Source organism: Apteryx mantelli, chromosome 4, assembly GCF_036417845.1.
Source record: "Apteryx mantelli isolate bAptMan1 chromosome 4, bAptMan1.hap1, whole genome shotgun sequence".
Taxonomy (NCBI): Eukaryota; Metazoa; Chordata; class Aves; order Apterygiformes; family Apterygidae; genus Apteryx; species Apteryx mantelli.
This window is the reverse complement of record NC_089981.1, coordinates 33,790,194-33,814,504: the sequence shown is the minus strand read 5'-3', so window position 1 is coordinate 33,814,504 and position 24,311 is coordinate 33,790,194. Positions and strand designations below refer to the sequence as shown.

The 24,311-nt window shown below is 34.2% G+C and overlaps 1 long non-coding RNA gene across 1 annotated transcript in view; it reads right to left on the bottom strand.

Annotated features, from left to right (window-relative positions):
• Positions 1-23,995, bottom strand: part of LOC106498167 (uncharacterized) — a 72,881-nt gene extending 48,886 nt beyond the window's left edge. The window contains exons 1-4 of the long non-coding RNA XR_001294902.2: positions 23,901-23,995; positions 20,360-20,465; positions 6,120-6,278; positions 5,515-5,672 (exon numbers count right to left, since the gene is read on the bottom strand). This is a non-coding gene — a long non-coding RNA (uncharacterized lncRNA). The remainder of the gene's footprint in view (positions 1-5,514; positions 5,673-6,119; positions 6,279-20,359; positions 20,466-23,900) is intronic.
• Between the last annotated feature and the right edge of the window lie 316 nt (positions 23,996-24,311).

The window sequence follows — 24,311 nt, the reverse complement described above, 5'->3', positions numbered from 1 at the left end:
CCATATACATTCTCAGTGCCTTCATAACTCTTTACAGACTAATGTGTTAACTAAATATAGTAGTAAAAATAAAAAAAACAAATTAAAGCTGCCCAAAACCTACAGCAGGAAAATAATTAGCACAACAAAAAATATTTCTGCTTCTACATGCTGTACTTCTAGTCTTAGTGAAGTCTTTTTAAAATCCAACTCCTGCAAAGCATTTTGTAATAACCCACTCCAAGCATACTGTATAACATTAAAAGCAATAATGTATATTCACCATGTAAAACATTTATACTTTGTTAAAGTAGATAACTTTACACATTATGAGTCATTGTGTCAGTCTCATTCATTTTTCGTAAGTAATGATTTCCTTAACAATTGTCTTTCACAAGTCAACTGCCAAGAACTTTATTATGCAAATAGTCATCATTGTATTTAACAGTCTCCCAGTAGAAAATGGTAATGATATTATTGGCAAATTTTATGGGCAATCCAAGATTTAGCACCAATGTACCAGAAAAGACTTGGATACTTTGGTTAATCCAGAAAAGGAAACAACTGTTTTGTATGATATCAAATAAGTTTTCTGGGGAAAAAAAAACTTTAATCATGAAAAGATGCCTAGTTTTATTGCACACTGTATGTAGAATTATATTTGGATTATTTAAAACGTTATTACTACTAGGCTTGGTAGTTCACTTAAAATGGTTAAGTATGACAAGATATTAAGAAGGAAGGATATCAACAAGCAGTAAACAAAAATAAAGCTGTGAGGTATGTAGATAAGAGAAATTTATTATAAACATACTTGCAACAGATCTCACAGAAACACAGGCAATATTTTCACTTACAATAATCAAGACTTCTATTTCAATTTAATTTTTTGTTTTTAATGATATAAATGCCAAGTAAATCATTAAAAGAAATGTCAGCTCTATCAGTGGCAGCTGCTCTCCCTACTAAAAAAGGGGGGGAGTGTAAGAGCAGGGCAGCCAGCAAACCCCACAGCAGTCTGCAGTCACTAGTGGGAAAACAACAAAGGCCTTTCCATGCAGCTAACACAGATGTGCCCATAGCCAAACTGTCAGAAACAGTTAAGATGACAGCTACTCACAGTTCATTATTTCCTTCTCACAGGTCACTGGGTGACAAGCTGGGTCACCATGCCTTGTCGGCTGCTACAGTCCTCTCCACCCCCCCCCATGAGTTCTTATTCAATTTAAATAAAGGTAAATTGCTCAATTTCATATACTAATGTAAACAAATACGATCAAATCCTTTCTGATAATGGGGATGTAATGTTTATTATACCTTTCCTTCATTTTCAGTTGTATATATAACATTACCGCTCTGTGATGAACAGAAAAATGAATCTGTACCTGTAGCAGACACAGCTAATAGAATAATTTTGTCAAGATGCTAGTAAACCATGTAATGAAAGCTAATTTGTCACCAATTCAAAGATTTAACCTTTAGAACATTTACATTGCAGATATAATGAATAATTGCCTTGCAATTCAGTGAAAAGATGTTTTTCTCATAAAAGTGTTTTCACAAGGAGAAATCTGAGGGAGCATTTAAAATGAATACAGATTGTTTTTACATGCAAAAAATACAGTTTATGACTGCTTTTAAAGTGGAACATGTATAAGTAGATTTAAAAAATATTCCTTATACAAAAAAACCCAAAAGACAGCCCTGAATTAAATTTTCAACACATTCTTATCTGTGTTCATGCAGTAATCATAGTTTACAAGACAGATGTAGATTATGTCTTTTACTTGTGTTTTGCCTACTTGGAATTTACAATGAATGAGCAGTTTGTAAAAATCAAGGTCAAACATTCGCTTAGCTATTACAAACAATTTTACCAGTTCACAGCTGTGTCACTGATGGAAGTGGGAGAACATTTCCATCTCCTTAGGGGTATTCCTTAGTCATTTTTCCTACACTAATAAGCCTTATAAAAATGTAATAACTGAATCTGTCCACCTGATTCAGAAAAAAACAAAATGAAACTAACTGTCCCAGAGGTATTGTTCTTAGGATTAAATATGACAAGGTCATAAGCATTCTGACCTAGACCCAAGAATACTTGTACCTAGCATGTACTTAACTTGGAGCATACTTAAATGCATGTCTGTACTGGAGACAAAAATCTTTAGAAACTTGTGAAATCAAGCTTACTTACATAATCAAAGTGATCCAATAAGGCCTGAATCCAACAATACATTAAAATGTGATTAATTTTAGGAATGTGACTATTGCTGTTTGACTGAAAGGGACAATTCACATATTGAATATATTGCCAGGACAGAACAAATGCAGAATAAATACCCACGGTCTTTTTCTCCCCTTTCTCTAAGTAGAATTTATTCAAGTCAGTGCTTCCTGTTACTGTAATGCAGTTTCACGTCGGAATGTTATAATAAAAGGAACAGCTAATATTCCACCTCAGGCACGGAATACTCCTTTGTAGAGATGTGCATAAGAGAAAAAAAGGGTGAACCGCAGAATATAAGTTCATTAAGTAACTGCTTATTTTAGAGACTTACCACTCATCAAAAGAAATTTACCATCTGTTATAGTTGATGATACAAGACATTTTCTTTTTGGACCAAACTAATAAGATTATGTGAGGCAAGATACAAGAATGAGAGAATTCACTTAAAATGCTGTCAGAAGTTATGGGTACTACATTTCCACAATGTAACACCCAAAACATTAAGTTAGTATGGTCTTTGTCTGGGTCAAGATAAATACGTAAAGTCTCTTTCTACAAAAGTCTCCATTTTACAGAATTCTGAGAGAAAGGAATCGATGGATTTGTTGCTTCCCATACTTGAGCAGTGAGGATGAGAACAGGGATGGGAAGGAAATCAGAGGTTATTAGCTACTTAGTTAATTACTCGGAAAAGTCATTAATTCTTGTGCACCGAGGGAAGAACATAAATCACACTCTTACAGCTCACCTCTCCACTATCTGTTTAGGATAAGTCTAAACATGACATGCCTTCTTAGCAACTTTTACCCTCTCTGTGTAATGATTGTTTGGGGCAATATTTGTCCTTCAGAACTGAAAAGGACTTTTTCCTCAATGGCATTTGCTGGAATGGATGAGTTTTTCACCTTTTATATAGCAACTCAGGGATTCAGTCAATTAAATCAGAGATGAGGTTAAGGTTGTCATATCCCATAGGCGTCACATGTCCAGGAAATATATAAATTGGTAAAAATATCAGATGCACTGAAAAAACAGCACTGGAAATAGACATTGAAGAAGATACTAAGCACTTGCTGAGATTGCTAAGGTAGGACACAAAAAGAATCAAGCTCATTTCCTTGTCCTCTTCACTATCACATATCATAGGATGATGAGCTACTGACTGTGAACTGTGCGCAGGTAAGGCTTCAACCAGCAGAAATGATTAAGGAAGGAAAATCTAGCTGTATGATAGTTATTGCAAACAGTATGTAGGTGATAGACTTGCAATCCAGTGAACCACATTCTTTGAAACTTACCTTTCTTCTTACAGAGCTCTTCCTGCATCAACCTATAGAATGGATTTTCTTTCAACATGAGGTTAACTTCATTTTGGCATGACTCACCATGAAAGTGTGACAGTTTCACAGAATTCAAAGCAGAAAAAAACCATTAATAATGACATCACTGAATTGTATGCCTCTCAAAACACTGCTACTCCCGAAAAGGAAACATTTAGGGCAGGAATTCAAAAGCTTAAAAATAGACCCTGCTGCTATTTGAGACTGCTAATGTATCCACAGGATCTGCGTAGGTCTCACATACACAAGAGAGGATTTGCAGGAGACTAGCACTAATCAGTAGCACCATTCTTCAGCACCTAAAATGCCACTAGACACGTATGCTTGGGCAACTTAAGTTCCTTTTAGAGACAGAGTTCTGTTCCCTTCTCAATAACCAAAGTCTAACAAAACATACAAACGTTAAGCAGGGCAGTTAACCAAAAAGAGAGTTCATAAAAACAGCTGCACATTTTAGGAGGGACAGTGATTAAAATCTTCACTTTTTCTGCTCACATAGCTAGAGCCATTTCTAAAACAAAAATTCTAAAACACAGTGATATAGCTTCCTCTAAGAACCCATAATTCATACCTCATTTGTGATTGTGACAGTTTTTCATGTTATTTTGTAAAGGATAGCAAATTTCCATGCTACATGAAAACTGAACAGCTTTTCAAATCACAAAGGGTAAATAAAATCATGTCTCATATTTCTGACATCCTCTTCCAGAAGGACACTGAAAGCATTTTACAAACTACAACTAACTGGAATATGGCAGCTGTTTAAGTGAATACATCAGTATTTATCACAGTCTGGTAAAAAATAGCAGCAAAAGAGTTTAAATCACTTCATGCTTTCCATAAGGAAGGTGACTGCGGAAGTTTTGAACTAGTTACCATTGCTATTTAGACAATTAACTCCAAATGTTTCTTGCAGTAAAATAACATTATTTTAGTATTAATATGTATTTTATTTTTTCTGTACTTGATTATTGTTCAGGAAAATGCTTTGGTCTGCACAAATACACTTTCAGGGGAAGAGATGCAAAAAGATGCATAAAGTCAAACGTTCAGTGCTTAAGGTCTATCTTGACTGAAGACTGCCTTCTAATCAAATGTCTGTGTTTGGCAAAAAAAGATTTTTAGCTTAATGTGATAACTAATAGATAACTAATTCTTCCCTTAAAAATATTAACATAAGCTAGATAAACCAATTATGGTCGTGTTTGCAGTTACCTGTACATTACTACTATTAACTTATTACCAGTAACAACAGTGAGTTACTGTTGTAACAGCAGTAACAGCATTAAGGAGTTCAACTTTCATTCTAATAATGAGCCATGTCTGGTAGCCTTTGGCCACTTTGGCCTTTCCATATGAATGGAGAGTCTTTTTTTTTTTTTTTTTTAATGTTTTGATCTAAAAAATACTCAATACAATAGCTCAGAAACAACTAGCCAAATGCTATTCTTAGTAAAAGAGAGAGTTATCTAAAGAAGCCTGAAATCAGGCCAATGTTTTCTGCCTTCTGTAACAGGTGTGATTAGGCATACTACCTTTTATTTAAATTAAAATATACTTCTATATTGGAAGTGACTATGTCACTTAGAATTTTGGCTAAGCATGACTTTCAGGTTTATAACAAAGCATTCAGCATTTAAACTGAAGCTGTGTGGCACAAAACATGTTCTAATGTTGATAGAAGTCCTTTTTCTTTGTGTAATTTGTGTGATATGAGTTTTATGTATAAAATTAAAAAGTAGATTCACAATTACTATCAAACTCATTCTACACATCAATCTTTGAAAACAAATGCACATAAATGTCACCCTTTTTCATTAATTTTGGTCAAAAACCCCTTTTTGCTCATCTGCCAGAGGGTTTCTGAGATATTTCAATAATATCCAGGAAATCAATCTTACATGAAACTGAAGGAAAACATCTAATGTCATTGAACAATAAATATCAGTTCTGTCAGTGGCTTACGTTTGAGCTGAGGCCTTAGGATGTTTCTCTTCTAGTTTCCTCACCAGTGCCACTGTCAGCTGTGTAGTCTCCCCTAGGGGATCTGCAAACATTAAATGGGCGTCCAAAGGTCCTGAAAGTTGTTTCTGATTGGGGTTGCTGACATTTTTTTGCAGAACCTAAGAGATTACAGCCATGTAATTTATATATTGTTAATTAAAATAATGTGTGTCTACTTTTTCAAGTAAGGCTGTTGATCAACAGAAAATGTCAGAAATAAATAGCTATGTCAATATACATAAAGAAACACAAATCTAGAGAGATGTAGTGATTTTTATTTCATTTCCTTTTCCTTCTTTCTTGAGTTCTTCCACACAGAAAATATAAAATTTCAGATATTTGTCCCACATGGAATGAGAGTATAACTCCAAACTGTTCTAAGATACAAACATATATGAAATACATGTTTATTTATTAAAATCCTGTATACAGCTACAATTTGTCTAATATATGAATATCTTTTTAAATTAAGAAATCAAGTGAGGTCATTTATTTAAGGAAATAAATACCAGCATGGAAGTCAACTTCTCTTTTCAAAATGTGTTTTTGAAAGGATTGTTTCTGACCTGCCTCTAGGCTTGATACCGTGACCTCTTCTGCCGAGCTGCTGTCTATCTCGTGATGAGCTGCAGACCAGGCCCATAGTGAATGCGGTTTTCTGTCTGGGTCACCTCCTCTCTTTCATTTAGTTCCTCTAGGTAGGTCAGGACAAACTCAGGGTGAGCCTGTAGGAAAGGACAAAGGCAGGGGAATAATGAAGAGCTACATCAGCAGAATCACAACAGTGTAAATATCTCAGAAATTATGGGAAAAGAAGTTGTTGATATAGGCAATGTCACAAAAGTTACTGTATGTAAATAACTTTGTATTTCACAAAGTTACCAAATTCAGAATTATATAATGATTTTTTCTATCTTAAGTGAAAAATGTGTAAAATCTTTGAAAGTTACATACCAATTTAAGAATAAAGACTGACTGCTCTCAAATTGAAAATTCTTTATTCCTATAAAAATTTTTATTCCTATCTTTAGGTAATCTTATATAATTAAGTATGAGTGACATATTTAGGTAGGCATTTCCATGTAAGTTATTGAAAAATCTTAAGATGGCATACACCAAAATCAAAACATACCATACACTGAAATAAGCTTTCTGATGGTTTTGAAATAAAAAAAGTTTTACTGCTTTAATTCATTAACAAATTAGATCAATTACCTACTTAATACTCTTTTGATCCTTGCTAGAATGGCAAAATGTCCCAAGTAGAAAAAAAACATAACTTAAAGATTACATTCGGTTGAGTGTGAGACACTAACATTTCAGCTGCTTAGTCATCGTTATCATCCCCAGATCTTTTTCTTTTTCATAGCTTTCAAGAATATTTGATAGTGTTAAAAGATTTTGTTGTTTTGACCTTGAATTTTACTAGACATTCCTAATCATAAAGTTCAGTTTTTTAGCTTCAAATACATCATTTTTTTCTTTAGCTTTCTGTCAGAATTTTCCCATGAGTGCAGACTTTTTCAATTGAGGAACATAATATATTTTACTTTAAAATAAATCTGTTCAACAGCATGACTACAGAGAACAGTAGGGTGTTTTTATTTTTTGAGGAAAAGATTCTTCATTAATCAATAATATTAACTCTCCTGCTGTTTATCACCTTGTATGGACAATATACTATGGAACTTTCCAGTGTTTCTTCATAGCTTCATGGGCATTTTAATTCTGATCTAATATATTAAACTAGGTTTCTGATAAATTTTTCAGAATTGCCTGCATGAATTATGAGCTAAGATTCCATTTCCTAAAATAAGACAAATTCTTATTCTACAAGCAGTTTATGCTCACCATAGTTAGCAGTGCTGCTAAGAAAAGTGATTCTGGTTTCCTCCTCTCTCCCTTCTAGCCTTTTTGCCTGACCCCATACTATCCTTCTGTGCCAGCACAAAGCAATTGGCAGCCATGCAATGAATGCAAACAGATCTAGCCTAAGTTAAAATTAACCCAGGAAAATGATAGTTATTACCCATATCTGTACTCAAATCCTGTTCACTGTGTGGCTCCTCTAACATTTGTGCCAGCAGGCCAGACAGCATGGAAACTGGGAGGACTGGCCGGTGTTAGTTCAGTGGCAGTTCAGTGGCAGTTCCAGCCAAGACAGGTTAAAATGGTTATGGAACTATACTGTTAATCACTTAAACACATGACTCTCATTAAGTACAAACCAACTATGTGAGTATCTGAAAATAGCATTTAGGCCCTCAAGCAGACCTTCTAGGGAATCATTTGATTAAAGGCTTTTTGTAAAAAAGCAAAAACTTCTAGTGGAAATACATTTTTGTCACAGCTCTAAATAGGACAGTTTTATCATAGACAACATGAATTTTTGACCCACTCTGAAATAATCACTAGTTTTCTGGTCAGATTTCTTCCTAGTGGGAGTCCCTGTCTCTGCCTGAATCAGTTCATGGTCTTAGGTTTGAATTTCCCTTATCTAGATGAGCATCCTACATATTCTAGAGTATAGAGAATTATCTAGGTATGCTAGAAATATCTAGAATAGAACACCACTTATGCTAAAATCGGGGGGGGGGAGGGGGGCACATGTATAGGAGTCAGTAAGTTAATGGCAAACACAGTCAGTCAGTAGCAGTTATTAATTCCAATAAAGCAAGCTTCCCTTTCAATCTGAATGATGTGTCACATATCAATACACTGTATTATTCTGCTTTCCTTTATGTCAGTTTTTGTTGGCCTGCATATGCTGCAACTTAAAGTGAATGTGATTGGTTGGACTAGATGATCTCCAGAGGTCCCTTCCAACCTCAACCATTCTGTGATTCTGTGTGATAGGAAATATAGAGAGAAATATACCATTTTTGAAACAGACCTACTAACTGTCTAATTCACAATAAGAAGCATGAGCTAGAAGTGAACAGTGTTCTAGAGTCATTAAGTATTGGAAACTTTAAAAACCTCTCTTTTCATAATATAGTAACTACATTGACGTTTATATTGTAGTAAATAAAAAATGGTATGCATAATGAAATAAAGAAGAGTACAGCTGACAACTACTTTCTGATGAATGTCTGAAGTGTTCTAGCATAGCTCCAGGTAACAGACAAGGCAATGGGAACAGTGTCTCCATTCTATCAGGCTGTTAAACTTGTGTGAGCAACAGTATCTAATCTAATGCCCAGATGAAAGGATGAAAAAGGAACGGCAGTGCTAGAGAGGAGTGTGTGGTATTGATTTCCTACTGGACAGTATTTTTCCATAATTTTCACGAGATTAACACTGTACATGTCCCCAACAGTTCTACGAACATTTTCAAAATGTTCTATGTTGAACATACTAAATTTTACCTGTTTCTGAGATTCGAACGAATCTTCACAAAGGAATGAGTCACTGGATATAACCCACTGATAAGCTAGTACAACACAGACTTTTTTTAAAGAGGATAAGTTTGCTGGGGGGGGGGGGGGGGGGACGACCCTTCTGCGAGTACGCAGTCCCCTTCCATTTTTGCCCATGGATTCCTGATAGGAACATGTATGAACCAGCTGACCTACAAAATATCAGAATTCAAACAAGCTGCTGAGTGAGAACCCCGACCACAATAAATACACAAACAAAGAAGAGTTCCTCTGTCAACGCTGTACTCTGGAGATCACTGCACTCACACTGTCCAGATTTCTGTTGTCATTCAAAGACAGTCTGACCAAATTCACTAGAACAGAGTCTCTCAGCAACATATTTACCCAGGAAAAATGTATTTTCTAATTACTAATATATTTCAAAAGGGCTATTTCCTTTAACCATGGAAGAGTAAGCAAAACAACCAGTAACTCAATGTTATTACAGAAAATGTAATTGCAACAAAAGCTGGATTTCCTTTGGGGGGGGGAGGTTGCTCTTAAATTTGGTGTTTTCTGCTTAGACCTGAAGCTAAAGATTTTTCAGTGCTGTTATTTAGTGCTAGCCTTTAGAAGACCTGTTTTAACTGGGGATTTTGAGTCTCACTGAGATTCATTCATAATAGTAGAAAGAACTGTCTTTTAAACTTCTCCTTGCAACACGTTTTGCATGAAGGATAGAGATATATATAAAGATGTATTTTTACTTTATAAATATAATAAATCAACATGTAATACAATTCAAGAAATAGAATTAAAGATGTATATGGCATAAACTGCTCCAGTTTCTATTCTAAATATTGTTATTACAAGCTGTTGTTTATGAGCCCGTTACTTCAGGCTTAATTCTACATTAGTTCCTTATTTTATAAAAACACTTCCATAATATTAAGTATGTGGTTTTATTAAAATATAATACACATCACTGATGGATGTACAGCAAAACCCACACATTTTAGGCATGACTTGAATGAGTTGAAACCTTGTCTCTGTTAGTAGAACCATATTTCACTAACTATACATTATATATACATCCGTATGTACATGTACAAATATAACATTTTATTTCTCTAGAAACTACCCCTGTAGTTTCAGGGCGTTTACAAAAACATGTTTCTAAAGTAGCATTCTACATTAGAAAGACGACGACGACGACGACTTCTTAGCATTCCAATATATGGATAGTTGTTTAAGGATATATCAGCCAGCCAGGATCATGTGTGTCTGACTTGTGTAACACTTGTTTAAATGTAAATAAATCAAAACTAGGTTCAGTATACAATCTTATACATCTGGGACATGTCTTGGGAATGTGTAGCAGAGATAGGGGATATTTTTCCTCTAAGTATCAACAGCTGACAGATCTCAATGACACCCTACGCTATTTTTCTACAGGGAGCACCAAGAAGCAGAAATATACAGACTTACTAAGAATCTTGACATCTGTAACAGTCCCAGAGTATCACATCAGCCCCTTTAGGTTATTTCAATTTGATCTACATATCCATGAATGTAAAAATCAATGTGCCCAATGGTCTAGCAAAACATTCACCCGAACCTATGTAATAGTTTCTTTTCTGAGACGTATAGGCATAAAAGGCACAGTGACCCCTCAGAGCTATGCTACTGGGAACATACCCATCTTAGCGAAAGATCTCTGATGCTGAACAACTTAATAGATAAAATCTATTAAGAGACCTTTTGCCTTGATCTTTCTATGGTGGCCTAGTAATACTGAACATCATAAATATTTACTGGTGCTTTTATAGGTAAAAAGATAGTAAATATGTACGTGGATTCTTTTAAGGTTCTTGGAGGATATGGAATATTATCAATATCTAAGTCTAAAATATACCTTTGCTGGTATAAGCTCATCACATCAATAGGAACTTCAGTTTACCAATGGAGAATTTGCTTCAGAATGTTCTTAATACTAGCTGGAAAATAAGACTTTCCTGCTCTTTTAACTATGGCCTATTTATAGATGTAATTAAGTGAATAATTGTCCCCCAAATTAGACTGCTTTGTTTGTTAATGTGTAATGGGAAAAAGTTTTTCAAAGGTTTTTAATAGTTTTTTCTCTGTTTCATAAATATAGGTTAACTTGTAATTTTTTGGTAATACAACATAGCTGTATTTATCAAATTACATAATTAATCATACCTGTGTATTTATGAACCCAATACCCACAAGCAATAGCTTATTAAAAATATGTACATGAATGAATTTTCAAACTATTACGTGTCAGCTACAAGAACTGTAAGAACTTCAGGTGAAAGAAAATGCACTGACTATAATTAAAGGAACCAGTGGCTCTTTTAAGTTTATTAACTTCAGATGTCCCTTCTCCGGCTTTATATGTAGCACCTAACAAAACCCTTTTCTGCACATACCACTGCTCATTCATTAGTTGTACAGAATCTGGAAAGGCATGTAAACATATCACATTAGAAAGTGGTTCATTTTCACACAAAAATTTCAAAACCTGGATTTTAAAAGATGAATACAGTCATTCTTGGTTGAAGTAGCTGATGTAAAAAAAAAGAAAGAAACTAATAGTGCAAATAGTTACATCTTTTATTGTGTGTACTTCACCTATCTATAGCCTAGCAAGAACCTTCATTTTTCACCCTCTTTGAGTTGTCCACTCAATTAAATGACAAAATTGAATCAGATTTGCTTTTCTCCATATTTCCAGACCCACTCAGGCAGGGAACATTTTAACCTTCAGTTTAAATCACAGCTACCTCCAGAGCCAGTAATCACACCTTGAGGTGTGATGGGACTGCAGAAGTTTCCTACCCCATCCACTCAGTACTATGTACTTTGAAGTGAATGAGCACAGTCCTTATAGCCAGTTCTGTATCCTCCAAGAAAGCTCATGCTGCTGATACGTTGCTTCATTGCCTTTGTACTTGCTGCCCCTTACAACATTAAAATGATATGAAAGGAATCAGAACAAAGCACAGAATCAGCCTTGGGGTATTGCAATACAGTAGTATATAAAATAGTACAGTGTAGGCTCATTAAATGCTGTCAGCAATTTTTAAGTCTTCCACTTTGTTCTCCAGATACCTGCTTGAACTCAAGCAGTCTTTTCCCCAATTTTCTAAGTAAGCTGGCTTCACTCAATATTACATAATGATGTTCCTAGCAGTCACTCCCTAATGAAATATGATTCATATTTCATCAAAAAACTATAACTTCATAAATCTGTTATCCTCAGACAGGTAAAGCTCAAAAAGCCCAAAGACCTAACAATTTGCTTTATTCATTGATAATTCTTGTATAGTCTTTATATTGCTTATGTTTTTGTTACATTCTTTATACTGCTAAAGAATATTGATATATTCTTTATATTTTTATATTTCTCCAACACAATACAGCCACTACAGTCAGTCTAAATTTGAGGCCTTGAGTCCTATCTTGAGGCAGTTACAGATGCATATTGGGACAAAAGGCTGCAGTACTGAAGAACAGATTCACCATACTATTCATTACACTGGTCCTGGGCTTCAGAACCCTCTGAAATTAACAATTATTTTTCCACTGTTTCAGTGGAATTTGGTAAGATTTACAGATCCTATTGGGGAGTATGTCAGAGAAAACACATACCAGAAGAGAGGCAGATAGTAATGTTGAAGAAGATGAGCAAAATATTTATATATCTGGCATCTTCCAGGAATGCACAAACTCACTCTGCTTATGGTTGGAGGCAACTAAAACTACACCCAAAATGTAACTTACTCACAATATGGCCAGAAAAAACTTGTGCCTATCCAGAACTGTGCAAATAAAAACAAAACAAGCTCTTTTGATGGGGAACAAAGAGAGAAGAAAAGAAATAAAGGGACAGATCATAACCTGAGATACACTTGCACTAATTTCGGATCAGGATTAGAGATAGCCTTCAGGCCCAGAAACCAAATGCTATACACTATATGCAACTCCTTTATTTTTTTCATATTTTAAAGTGGCAGTGTTCTTACACTACTCAAAACTTTGTTAGCATTTAAAATATTTAACAGATCAGGTATTATGATTCAATTGCATTTTAATGGCTAGTTATAAAATTTGAATTTACTTCCAGTTAGAATTTGAATGTCAAATGTCAGCTATAACATAAGGGTTGTTACAACATGCATTACTTCTTATATCAGATTCAACAACTACTGAAATCAAACAATATTGCAGATTTTCCAGTATTACCCAAAATATCTATATAATCTTATATATACAAAATTTAGCATAGATGAATACCTTTTCTGTATTTATATTTATCTACAGACATGCCACCACTGATTTCAAATGTAATTGGCTGACCAACAGCTAGGCAGCTCTGTACCACAGCTCAATTCAGAATCACTCCAGCCTTCCAATGAATGGAGAGAGAGAAAAAAAAAGGGGGTTGAATAAGTTAAAAGAACCAGAAAATTCAACAATGTGTCACAAATAGAGAGGTCATTATGCCTGGATAACCCAGGATATTAAGAGTTGCAGAAAGTGAAACACTATCCACAACTTAGCAGTCAATGAGCCCTGCTCAGAACCAGTGATCTTCTGTACAACAAGGGTGGCATTTTACAGTTCAGTGCAAAATAGAACAGACCCTTGATATCTTCATTTGTCCTTTTTCTGTGCATATTTCACAGTGCAACGATTTAGGGTCCATAACGTGTCACTTGTTATACTTATAACCACAGAATTTACTTGAAATATGTATGCACAGAAAAAAAGTTCAGTGAACTGCAAAGATTGCAACAAATCTGTAGTCTTTGAGCCAATATAAAGTTTTATTCCAACTCTGAAACATTGCTAGTTTAAACCTACCGAAAGTGTAGTTTGAGCTGCTTTTGTTTTTAAACATGTGCATTTACTACAGAATCCAGATCACTTAAAGCTTTGTTAGAAATAAGAGCTCAAAATTTTTTTCATTAAATTCCATTTACTTTAATAGTATTAATAAATCCATTCTTACTTGTATTTTGTTTTTAACATTTAATTATACCAGCCATTGTGGTATAAGAAAAAATTAGGAATGGAAAGAATTGCTCCATAAAAGATACTGTCAGTACTTTCTCATTGCAGATTTCAGCCCTACTTAAAAAGCCTCTATAGGAAATGTCACTACGGCTTCTAGGATCACATTCCACAGCCTTGGGGATATTAGAATAATGATAGTCTTTCCATATATATTTCTCTGAACATTCTGTGGTTGCACATCTTCCTGCACAGTACAATACAATACCACCTAAATAATACCTCTTAATCAGTGGTTCAGATGTATCTATATAAAAATATCAGTCTGTAAAGATGGTTTATAGTATGAGAAGATCAGTTCATCTACCTTTCCTCTGGTTTGGAAAATTACTATAGAAATTTTCCTGGATGCTGGCAAAAAGCAAGATAAAAGAAAATAGGCAACTCAAACCTACTTATTCCTCCTTTACCACCAAAAAAAGATCCTGATGATCAAACATACATCTTTCTTGTATCTTTTAAGAATACTTCAGATTAATATACTGAATATTTTTGAATGGTTTTATTTCCTCTAATTTCTAAGAAAAACCTTCTGTATGACAAAAGCTTAAAACCCAGAAATGTTTTAGCTAATGGTACGCTCCACAACAACAAAAGATAAACAAACTATAATTGAGATTTACCTGCATATACTAGAATTTCATTAAAACATTATTTGGCTCAATTAAGTATTGAAATAAATACGTCAGCAGTATATGCATATATTGGACTAAATGATGTTGTAAGGTCTGATAAAGGTCAGGTAAATTTTTGCATTTGAGATTTCACAGGCCATTGCAGTTTCTTCTGCTACCTGAGACCAGAAACTGAAACACCGTATGAAAAGCCATCTTTACTGTATTGCTAGCTTGACTACAGCAGAAAATACCAGAAGTCTTACAAGAATGCCTTTTTCATACAAATGCATACAAAAGCATTTTGAGGCAGATTCACAGGAGCTTCTAGACCTCCTTATGCTTAACTGAGCTTCTGAGCAACTTAGGTTCAACCTTCGTTCCCAGTTCTACGCTTCAAGTATAGATTTCGCTTTTCTCAACTCAAAGAAATAGTTTTTATGCAAAAAAATTAGAAGAACCTCATGTTATGCAGAACATTAAGATGCAAAGGAGACATAAATGACTTGGAAAAAAAAAAAAACAGAAAAGGCTTTTAAATCACATAAATTAGTACTTCCATTATACAAAGACCACTGGTCCATATTCCATTATGATAAAGATTACACAGTTATTACATAGTTTATCACATATCTTGGAATTATAACAAGAACTGCATTATGAGACAAAATTTTACGCCAACAGGTTTATAATATGATAAACGTTTTATTTTATTTATCTTCAATTCATTTTGGCCAGATAATAAAATTAGATGCTTCAGGATATGCTTATTTCTTTGCAGTAAAATAAAGAGAGATTTACCTGAGGTCAACTCAGAAGTCTACCAATATTCAGATTTGGTAAGATTTACTATCAGACTTTTTTTACTTTTTATTAAAGAATTTTATTTTTTATTAAGAACTAATCCAGCTTGTTTTTATCTTTTTCAAATGTACTGTTAACCTTTCTCCTGGAAGCCATAGGAAAAATATTACTAAAAAGAATAAACTTAGATAAGGCATATCATACAGAGATTTCAGGAGTGGACTTTAGATGCTACAAGTTATGTGGGATGAACAAGGAGAATGTTACCATTTAGGTGTATCAGCAAGAAAACCGATCTATGAATAGCAGAAATAACTATGTTTATGAATTTAACTTCACACTATAAATCACTTTTATACACATGGCTTATTTAATATGTTAACTGACAGAATTAGCTTTTGTTTTTAAACTTGTCCTGTAATTCTTGACAGAAATCAAAACTTTAAATACTATTGTTAGTTTGATACTAATTTTGATATCCAGGTTAAAACAGCTAACTGGATAAATACTCCTTATGCTGACTGAATGATGTGCTACTTAAAGTATCACCATCTCCTTTTAGAGATGTACTGCACAGTACAAGTAGTTCATATTTAGCAATAAAGTCAGCAATACGTGCACATGCTTGATGAGCGTGTAATGGCTCTCTTGTCAGATCTTTGGCTGGAAATTGATAGGGCTGATTTGGCATTCAGCAACTAGTTACATTCATCAAGAGGTGAAGCTTCACAACAAAGATAATGTGGTGGAAGCAATTATTATTCAGAACATCAATAGGTCATTGGCATGCGAATGTGGTCTAAGCAAGGCTTTAATGATATCTGGTATGTAACAGGCTTTAAAAAGGCATATTGCAAAACTATCTAAATGTTATACTAAAATAGCATCTATATTTCATGCTAGAAGTATTTTAAAATATATATATTTTATTTAATTCAAGCTGCACTGTTCTTCACATATACATATTCTAAAGCATTTAAAAACTTTTTAGAAGTTTAAATACATTTGTTTTCATTTATTTTCATTAAAGTACAAATGGCATTTTTCTCCCTTCCTTCAGGAATTACTTTGGAAAGCTTAGCATTTGCAGTTTATGGCATTAGATTATATTGTATTGTTAAGTGAGAGTAAGTTAAAACAGGACAGCAACAAAAAATTGGTAATAGTTTTCCACAGTTTCCGTGGTCTCCAACAGTTTTATTCCTTTCCAGGATTCTATTACTTTGGGCTAGCCGTTAAATTGGTTTTGGCTATATCAAAGATCCTGTCTCTATCCTTCTATCCAGAATATGAATATGAACTACCATTTGAATATGCTCCCTCTGCTGTCAATTAAGAGAACAGAAAAACAGGAATAACCCTTCACTACCAAAAGCAGTCTAATATTAAAGATATATCATAAAGAACTGTTTTACCCCTCTTTGCCTTGTTGGAGAAAAGTAGGAAGACTGCGGTGAAATGGAGAATCAAATCAACTCCATTGTTTCTAAGAAATATTTCATTAAGAAAATACTGTTGTAAGGCTTTGGTGACAAAATGAGTAAATCACAGAATCACAGAATGACTCATGTTGGAAGGGACTTTAGGAGTTCATCTAGTCCGACATCCTGGTCGGAGCAGGGTCAACACTGAATTCAGACCTAGTTGCTAGGGCTTTGTCCATTCAGATCCCAGGACAGAGATTCCACAACCTCTTTTGGCAACCCATTTCAAAGCTTAGTTATCCTCAAAGGGAGGATTCCCTTATATCATTAAACCTCCTCTGTTTCAATTTATGACCATTGTCTCCCATTCTCCCACTATGGACCTCAGCCTGGAGCCTGGATCTGTCTTCTAGTAAACTCTTAGTATGGTAAGGCTGCTATTAGGTCTGCCCAAAACTGCCTCTCCTCCAGGCTAAACAAACACAGTCCCCACAGCCTCTCCTCACAGGGCACGTACTCCAGCCCCCTGACTGTTCTGGTGGCCTGCCAGTAGTCTCTCAACTTCATCAACACCTTTCCTTTATTGTTCCTTTCTGCACAAAGTTTGCATTTGGCAGTTTCTACAGTCAATAACACTCCCACACAGCTCTGCAGTGAAATGGTGTATTTTTAAATCAATTAGGAGGACTTGTTTAAATCATTTAACAGTTAATGGAAGTAGAGTTAATAAATATGTCAGGAAGTGAGAAAAAAAATAAAGATAATTCAATTCAATAACCAAAAAAAACTTAAATGTCAACTACATAGCTTATATTGTGTTTTTCTAAACCTTTATGGACTTCTATAAAGTTCAAATTATTTATTGCTCTCTACTAGCTGATCTTCATACTATAAAATGGCTGATTAAAACTACACGGTTATTATAACTTGTTTATTCCTGACAACAAAGATTATTACTGGAGTTCCCAAATATCACCTTGATATTTAGGAAAATTCCAGACTGCAAATAAGGAACTGCTAACAGCCATTACCTATTAAAATACCTATTAAATGATGCGAGAATTATGTCTAAAAGATCTAATCTGTATTTTGTTTTCCAAAGAAATATATGAGGATTATAATTCATCTGATATCAATCTACAGATGAGTTACACAGGAAAAAAAAAAACTTAAAAATGAAACCTAATTATCAAATCCTGATTTTGACCAAAATTGAGATGGTTGGAGAAACAAATAAAATTTGCACTGACTTACTCTTTATCAATGCAAACTCACTAACCTCAGTAATTTCCCTGAGTATCTCAATAGTTGAAAAAATATATTTGAAATGAAAGTAGTTTAAAGTTAGATATAAAACTTTCAAACATAACATTCATAAGATATTTTCAAGCATTCTCAGATAGGTTATTCCTGAAGCTCTAGAATTATTTGATATTCAGATATTTTTCTATTCCTCATGAGCTGCGTTAAATTTTGGTATTATTTTGAACCATGCTTTTTCCAAGGATAGATCAGTTAAAACAGTTTTCAGCTGTGTCTACTTATCTTATGGCTGCCTTGTGTCATTAGCCTATGCTCTAATGACCACAAGGCTTAGACACTATAATTCTCTCCAAGCACAGTAAAGCTTCTCTGCCACTTGATCAGAGTACAGGGAAAACAAACAAACAAACAACAAAACCCAACCAACCCCTCCCCCTGGTTAATACGTTTCAGTGTCTCAGAGTTCTTAGTAATATTCTTATCTGAAAAAATGACAGACTTAAATTAGAAGCCTTTTAAGAGGAGTTTTTCTTCATGGTGACTTGCACACTGGCAACATTCAAAAAAATAAGGATCACAACAATTAAACTAAAAGATATCTTTTCTATAATAGCGCTCGTGTTTTAGCCAAAGAGGTTATTGTATCTGAATGGTATTGATTCCCAGGGTATGAAATTCAACTCTCTTTGAAATTCAACTCAGTCTAGCCTTCTCAATTTTAAAAGTACCAAAAGCACTGTTCTTGTCATAAGGTACATACTTAAAATTTAGTGAGAGTGCAAACACAGGGAAAAGAAGAGTCAGCTCTCCTTATTCTCCTTTCACGGGCATTTTCAAACCTTCTACAGCCCACATCCAACAGAAGCATCAGAATGACTGTCCTTCTCATTTGCTCCTCCATACTTGCTGAGGGCAGGGCTGCCTGAAGGTACAGCTCCCACAGCCTTGTGATGCAAGATTAGAGTCCTCTTCAGAGAGGGTAATTCTTCATTACACACTTGTGCAAAGATGTAATTGTAACATGAGATGTTTCATTGTATCTGCTTGTGGAATTAATCAGCTTTGTAAGACTGATGCAACAGACTATTTCTGTTCAAGTTGCTAGTTTCCTGTTCACTGTCCTAAATGTAGCCAAATCTTTGCTACACTTGCATGTTGGAGCAATGTTTATTTAATGGTGAGAATTCAGATTTTGAAAGGAAACAGCAAATATTTAGGGGAAACCAAAATTAATGAAGCTTAGTTTCCTATGGGTTTATGACTTGGATTGGATGGGTGGATTCTTGGGGTGCAAGTAGGCAAGGTGTAAAAGCTGCAGTTCAACAGCTCGGCTGTTACTGAGACACTGAATCCATCCCTTTGTGGATTCTTTAGCATCTAATTAGACTTGTACTTATGTTATATTCTTTCCTTCTACCAAAAAAACCCCAATCTATTTTCATGAAACTTGAAAGACTTTACGATATCTCACCTGTTAAATTTCACTGAACTCAGTTTGTGAATGCAAAACCACAAGAATACAGAGACAAACAGAAATACACTTTCTTCCTTGAGGAAACCAAGCAAAAATACCAAATACAGATCTTCTAAATCTTTGACAAACATAAAGCTTTTTTAATGTGATACCATCATCCTACTAAATATAAAACTTATAATTAGCTCAAAACAGTCAACAGACTGCAAAGTCCAGTTCAGAATCTCATGTCTTCATATTCATGACCTATTTTTCACACAATCGCAGACATCAGGATCATGCCCTATAAATACAGTATCTAGTGATCGGCCATATATTAGCCAGAGGCCATAACACTGATGGTACCGACAGCTTCTAATGGCCCTTCTTCTAGGAAGCGGTATGTTCATTTTCTCAGTGGCAACAAAGACACAAAAGACCTTGGGATCAGCCTGAACACATCAAAAGAAATTAATGTTATACTTACTATTTTACTCCATTAATAAAGTACATCAACTGGTAAAAAGAACACTCTAGACTTACAATGCAAGCTATGTTTCTATGTATGTGCTATTTTATACAGTAGAGTTACTGAATTTGCAAAATAGGTGCAGAAATACCTGTGATTCCTTTTAATGTAGATTAATTAATTAGAATAGAATATATAATAGTTTCACCATAATAAAGGTTTGACAATGTTTTGTCCAAGAATCCCAAGCAAGGGCAGAGCAGACCATCACTTGTCTGCTTTTAATCTGAAAGAGAAATACCTTTAAGAGTGCAGGATACCTGTGCAGTGCAGGACAATTCTCCTCTCAGCATGCCGGTGCTGCTACCATGAAGGACGGGATATTAGGGAGTAGCCCCATTGTAGTGAATGACCTGTATGTTAGTCCTTGCAAGAGAGGGGGAGACCGAAAATTATTTTAGGCATACTATTGATTAAATAGCAATTAATTTTGTATCACCTAAATGCAGTTAATCTACTAAAATAAAACACAGAATTGACTTTAAAAGATCCAGGATAGAGTAGGTTAATGATTAAGACTTTGGAATTACATTTTTTGTTTGTCATGATTCATTTAATATTTGAATACACAGATGTAAAATACAAAGACATACACTGAAAGCAAATGGAGTGAGGTAAACTGGCAAGGTAGCAACAGAAGAACATAAACACGATGTATGGTATAGATGTATTTGATTTCAAATTATCTGTTAGTCAGCAGTAAGCAGACCATATATGAGAATTCCCACAGTTACTGTATGAAAACAACAAATACTAGTCCACTTCCAGAGACTTGGAGGTAAAGGTTGAACTCTTATCCGGCCTTGCTATTTTAAGTGCCTGTATGCGGTTTCATTACAGTCAAGCAGAAACTTTTTCTGACTGGAATTAGAAAAGTAACTTCTTGCCTTGTGACTCTTTGTATAGTATGTATGACAAATCCATATATTCCTCTTACTACTTTTGCAGGTTTTGATCTTCTAATATTTAGTTTAGTGGTTTGTCACAGACCGACTCCCAGGAATACAAGACAGTACAGTTGTGACAGTAGATAAAGAATCAACAGCATCCTCTTCTTATTCACATTAAAATGATGTTAAAAACGCAGAACCAGAAGAAATTGCATCTTTAGAAGCGACAGTGGCCATTAACTTTCTTTTCTGTAACATAATCTTTTTCAGTATATTTCACAATTTTCTTCAAGACTATCAGCCTATGAGAGCCAGTTGGAGAGATAATAACTGAGCTAGAGCACTCAAAGTTTTGCAAATTGCAGTAGGAAATTATACTGATAGTTTTATTGCACCGCACTAAACTATTATATCACATATATTACAGATATGGCATGTTACTGCACTTATCATTAAACAGTTTTCTTTAAGTATACACATAAAACAAACAAAATATCAATTTTTCCTTTAATAAAATTATAAAACTTAAAATCCAAATAAGAATATAATGTATCTAGTGAAAGCATACACAATGAAAGGAAAAGTGTAAAGTAAATTATAGACTAAAAAGGATTTTGTTCATTTATTTTAGTTATCTAAATGAAGGTTTGTCAAAATTAAATATCAGGGGAAAAAGCTTCAATAAAGAATGCCAACGTAGTGAAATCAATATTGTAATGTAGTATGAGTTTTCCCTCTAATAATTTTTTGAATATTGAGAATACTTTGCTTAAATAACTATAGTTTAACAATATTTGTAGTAAAGGGCTAAAATGCTATTTAAAATGTTTAGTTCATAAGTGGCTCTCAGAATTATTTTTATCTGTTGTGCTTTCTTCTATTCAAAATGCCTTCACTGGGTGGTTATGCACAACATACAACATGAATGGAAAGTGAGATCTGGATTCCCCATAAAGCACTGAAAATTTCTCATTATGAATGGAAAAAAAATTAGTAACCTTTGCAGAAAAATTTAAATTGCTCCACATATTCTGCAAAAGTTCAAAAAGACAGAAGGGTATAAAATTATAAGTCTTCTAAACCTCCCTTCACAAAAGTACACTATGATGAACTCTACAATGGCAATACTGGCTAGTCAAAAGACCTGACCTGATAAAATGCCAAGAGATGATATCAATTGATGGTTATCTATCCCAACCTGTGGGTTTATAGCCAATCTTTCTCAACAGTAATAAAAGAACAACAGGTTGTAATTGTCAAGGTTAGCTACAATCCCAGGCTTATGCACAAGGATTATATATCCTGAATTCCACTCTGCTGGAAAGGTTTTACTTGTCAATAAAAGATTAAAAATAACAGCCAGTGGCTGAGCTCTAATACCTAAATCTGAAGACATTTTCAAAGTACATGCATCCAGAACATGCATGTGAGCCTCTTCCCTCTTTAGTGCGTAATCCTCTTAGTGTTTTTTGTACCTCACTGAGCTTTAAGTTTCTGAAAACAAAAATACTGTATCTGGTACCTTTACCCTGAATTCAGCTTTAAAGAGTCCCTCTTGAAGATATCACATTATCACTTACATTAATGTGATACAAGGTATCACATTACAACTTACAATATAGTGTACATTCCAAATGTTTAATTGTTGGATTCTTTCATCCTGTTTTCAAACTTCAAAGCCACAATATACTAGGACAATTGCTAGCAATATTCAAATGTTTCTGATCATAAAATGGCTTTGAGAGACATTAGATGATATCTGCAACATGAATATGCCAGGAAAAGAAGCCTAATCACTGCAAGCTGATAATACATAAAAAACACTCTGTGATGAATAAATAATGTTTAAGTTAACTCTGTTATGAAACAATTGTTAATCATATTGCTATCCTACTACCAAAAGTCGTGCACAAATCAAGTGTTCATGTCACAGGAGTGCTAACCAGTTCTCAGATTCTTCTCTGTGAAACATTCCTGTGTTCCACCAGAAACAGGAACTAGCAGTTCCAGCACTTTCTGCTGAGGTTTATAAGCTAATTGCAGTGACCAACTGCAGTGGCAAAGCACTGTGTAATGACCCTTTAGCCAAAATTACTTAAATTCCAATACAGACAAGTCACACAAAAAAAGAAGTTGAAAACTGGTTTGTCCATTGTTGAGTCATATAGCTGCAGGGATGAGGTTCACGTGAGCTCAGTTTAAGTATCCACATCTGAGCTAATCAACCTCTATAGCCAATGAAGAGAAGTAAGCACCAATGGAGTGTGATTCAGCAAATCTATGTAGAAATTTACTTAGGAATGAAATGAATAGTTCTTTAGAAATGTGTATTACCCTCAGTTAACTATAAGGGGAGTCTAGATAACTAGTTCAGATATAGATATCTATCTTAACCTGTATGTGCTATGAATCTTAGTTCAGTACTTTACTCTTTGGGATAAAACGCCTATTTATTTTACATTAGTAAGAAAGTTCAGAACTGCATCTAAATACCTAAACACTCAGTTATTAATGTACTTGATTTTATAAGTTAATTGATTGTACATTAAGGTACTTTATGTAGAAAATTATAGTATCAGAATAATATTCTAAACTCACATTTAATATACATACAATACAAAGATATGCTCCAGTTACCCTTTTCTATAAATATCTTTGTTTTTCTTTCATTTCCAAATCTTTTGTGAAAAAAAATGCTGCATGTGTTTAAACCTTGCAGGATAAGAATTTACAGCACACTTGTAAAAATCAACAGAACATGGAATAGCACGATGATGGTTCACAGAACCACACAAGAAACATTCAAGATCTTAACTTGCAAAAATAGGAAGTGAGAATCAGATACGTAGTAAAATAATCCTTATGTAACACTGAAGTTTCGCTATGCTGAAACAAAAATGAATATACTGACCTTGTATTTATAAAATGGCTACTCATGTCAGTGCTGGTCAAGCTCTGAAGTGTATGTTAGTTTGTACACCAAAAATTTTCTGGGAGTCTTGTACAAGCTTCCCAACTAAGAGTAAACAAAGACATCAAGAGATTGACTTTTAAAACTTTGGCAAGGATAAATTTTAAACAAATGTTTTCTCATATAATAATTTCATTTTGGCATTTTATTACTAAGTAGAAACAGAATGAACATATATCTGTAACATGAAATTGAGAAGTGTTTTATTAAGTATCATCATTGATAATCAGCATAAAGCCAAATTTAACTCAAACCACAAAAACTGGACACCTGTATTTCATGTCTTTATTCCAGTTAAACTGGAATGAAAGAAAAGATTATCTAATTCCATTTTTGCTGTGACCACAAGTG